We start from the raw sequence: 4,267 nt of genomic DNA on the forward strand, positions 1-4,267 counted from the left end.
AGTAGAATAATACGGGGTGATTTCAACTTACCTCTCTCACCATTATATAGGTCATCCAGACATAAACTCAGTAGACACTCTATGGACCTGAAAAATGTTATAAAACAGATGGACTTAACAGACAACTACAGAATATTTTATTCAACAATAGTTGACTACACTTTCTTCTCAGTGGATCATGGAAGCTTCTTCAAATTAGACCATAATTTAGCCACAAACAACTCTTCAGCAAATTTAAAAAAAAATTAATTTCTTGCATCTTATCAGACTGAAATAAAATTAAATTAGAAATAGATACAACAAAGCCCTACAAAAACTATATAAACACAGAAAAACTAAATAGTACATTTTTGAATGATTAATATATAATAGAAGAAATCTGAAGAGAAATTTTAAAATTCTTAGAATCAAATGACAATAGTCACGCAATATACCAGAAGCTCTGAGAAATTATAAAGGCAGTTCTAAGAGGACAATTTATAGCTATCAATGCCCACATAAGAAAATCGGAAATATCCCAAATAAACAATTCAAGGACGCATCACAACGCCCTTGAAAAAGAAGGAATGGAAATTTATATACCATGTTAATGGAGCCTGAGAATAAGCAAGAGTAGCTACTCTAATAACTGACAAAGCAAATTTCACACCAAAATTAATCAGAAAAGACAAAGACAGTCACTTCATATTGGTAAAAAGAACAATTCCACAGTCAGTAGAAAGAAAGAAATAATTAAGATCAGAGTCAAGGATCCAAAATGGTGGGCCAGACGGAGGCAGCATTATGTGTCACTCCGTGACCTGGGACTTAAGAAGTGAGAATACTTTTTCTCTATGAGTGATATTCCTGCTTCCACACAGGAATCATGGCCACTGTGCCTGGGCAGGGCTCCAGGCCTCAGCGTCAGCGTAGGTCTCCCAACAACTCACTCATGCAGGACTACCAGGTGCCCAAGCGGAACCATCAGCATCCTCCGTGCAAAACTTTCAACCAATAACATGTAATGATAGAAGCAGAAACAAAAAAGAAAAAATCTTCTAATGAAGAAAAACCCAGGGCCAGATGGATTCTCAGCTGAATTCTTCTACCAGTCTTTTAAAGAAGAACTAATACCAATATTCCTCAAATTATCTCATGAAATATAAAGGGACAGAATACTTCCAAATTCATTTCATGAAGCCAGTGTAAACCAAAATCACATAAGGACACATCAAGAAAAGAAAGCTACAGACCAATATCTCTGATGAAATAAGATGCCAAAATACTTAATAAAATGTTAGCAAATCATGTTCAACAAAATATTAAGAAGATTGTACGTCCTAAGTTGATTTTATTCTAAATAAGGATGGTTTAACACACAAGTCAATAAATGTATTCATCACATAAATATAATTAAGAATAAAAGTCATTTAGTTATCTCCATAGATGCAGAGAAGGTCTTTGACTACATTCAACATTCTTTCATGGTAAAAGAAATTCTAGCCTGAGCGATTAAGTAAGAGAAGAAAATAAAATATTTAAAAATAAGAAGTCAAATTATCACTGTTTGCAGATGATATAATCTTATACTTAAAAGATCCAAAAGCTCTGCCAAAAGACTGCTAATGCTAATGAAAAAATTTAAGTAAAGTAGCAGGTTACAAAATCAACATACAAAAATCAGCCTCTTTCGTGTATATCAACAATGAATCTTCTGAGAAAGAAATCAGGAAAACAATTTTATTCACAATAGCCTCAAAAAAATCCCTAGGAATAAATCTGACACATCTTCCCAAAGAGGTGAGAGAGCTCTACAGTGAAAACTATAGTACACCGAAGATAGAAATTGAAAGAAGACTTAAGAAGACAGAAAGTCTGCCCATGTTCATGGATAGGCAGAATTAATATTGTTAAAATGGCCATACTACCAAAATCAATTTAGAGATTCAAAGCAATCCTCATCAAAATACTAAAGACATTCTTCACAGAACTGAAAAAAATATTCCTCAAATTCACTTGAAAAACTAGAGACTCAGAAGAGCCTAAAGCAATTATAACGACCCCCCACCCCCTTAAAGAAAAAAGTAATGCTGGAGGTATCACAATACCTGACTTCAAATTATACTACATTATAATAGCTATAGTAACAAAAACTGCATGGTACTGGCATAAAAACACACATGTAGACCAATGGCAAAGAACAGAAGGCACAGAGACAATGCATACAAATATAGTCATATGATCCTTGACAAAGGTGGCAAAAACACAAATTGAAGAAAAGACAGCCTTTTTAAAAATGATGCTGGCAAAACTGATTATCCATATGTATAAGAATGAAACTAGACCATTATCTTTTGCCCTAATCAAAAAATCAACTCAAAATGGATCAAAGACCCAGGGATTAGAACAGAAACTATGCAACTCCTAAAAGAAAGGGTAGAGTCAACACTCGAGCATATAGGCATAGGCAACAGCTTTCTCAATAGAACCCATAAAGTTCAAAAAATAATACCAAGAGTTAATAAATTGTATGGTATAAAATTAAAAAGCTTTTTCATGGCAAAAAAAAAATAGGAATGTGAAGAGAGAACATACAGAATGAAAGAAAATTATTGCTAGCTAGTCTTTTGACAGAGGATTAATGTCTAGAATATATAAAGAACCCCCAAATAACTTTAAACCAAAAATAAAATAACCCAAATAATAAACAGGCAAATAAATTATACAGACACTTCTTAAGAGAAGAAATACAACTGGCCATAAAATACATGAAAAAAAATGTTCATCATTAATGATTAGGGAAGTTCAAATCAAAACTACACTGAGATTTCATCTCACACCAGTCAAATAGCAGTCATGAAGAATGACCCAGCTATACCACTCTTTGATATTTATACTCAAAAATTAAGGTCATCATACTATAGTGATACATGTATACTCATATTTATAGCAGCACAATTCACAATAGCCACACTATAGACCCAGCCTAAGTGTCCATCAAGGGATGAATATGTAAGGAAAATATGGTATACATACAAAATAGAGTTTTATGCAGCCATAAAGAAAAATGAAATTATGCTATTTGAATAAAAATAGGTGGAGCTAGAGATCATTGTGTTAAGCAAAATAAGTCAAACTCAAAGCTTCAAGAGTCATCCATTTACTCTCATATGTGGAAGCCAGAGAACAAAAGGAAAAGAAAGTTGTGGGAGGCAGGGGTGATCATGAAGATCAAAGGGATATCAGTAAAGGCAGGAAACCAGCAAGTGAGAGGAAAGGAGGAAGGGGGAAGTGCTGTGGAGTGATATTGACCAAATTATATTGCTATATTGTGTGCATGTACAAATATCTAACAAATCCCATCATTATGTTCAGCTATAATGCATCAATAAAATTTTACCATAAAATTTGCAATGATTAATTATGTTACTTCTCAGTCTTCTAAGTGAATGACTTAAAATAAGATAAAAATACTTATTTCATTTTGTCATTTCTGGCCAAAGACTTAATGAATGTGGACCTGCAAGATGTCTGTGGAGGACTTGGGATGTAACTCAGCAGGAGAGCACTTGTGTAGTTCAATCCTCAATACCACATACACACACAAAAAGACATCAGTGGAAATATCAGATTAAGGACTTCTGAAAATTCACTTCTCTATAAAAGAATGGAAACTCTGGCAAAAATGATTTAAACCAACTTTTTTAGAACTATGAGAATTCACCAAAGGAGAATTTTTTTAAACAAGGAAATGACTGAATCTTAGTAAGAATAGCAAGCTCCACAGTGGCCTTGAAAACTGTTAGTCACCTTTTTCTCATTTGTGATAAAATACCTGAGGAAACAATTTAAAGGAGAAAAATTTTATTTTGACTCATTGTTTCAAAATTTTCAGTCAACAGTTGCTTTGACCTGAGGTGAAGCAGAGCATCATGGTGGAAGGGTGTGGTGAAAGAAAGTTCTTTATCTCATGACAGCCAGGAAGTGGATTGGGGGGCAGAAATACAGGTGGAGACAAAGAGAGGAAGGGCCTAGGGACAATTATTCTCTGCAAGGGCATGCTGCAAAGGACCCACTCTCTTCAACGAGGTCCAATTTTCTACAGTTTCCATCACCTCCCGATAGCATTATATTATATCAAACCATTGAATTCATAGCTGAATCCATCAATCCATTGATGCAATTGCTCTCATATCAATCATCTCCAGAAATCCATCTCTGAACATTGCTATATTAAGGACCAAGTCCTGAACGAATGAGCCTATCAGGGACATTCCAGATCTAAACA

The sequence above is a fragment of the Marmota flaviventris genome, chromosome 11 (assembly GCF_047511675.1).
Source record: "Marmota flaviventris isolate mMarFla1 chromosome 11, mMarFla1.hap1, whole genome shotgun sequence".
NCBI lineage: Eukaryota > Metazoa > Chordata > Mammalia > Rodentia > Sciuridae > Marmota > Marmota flaviventris.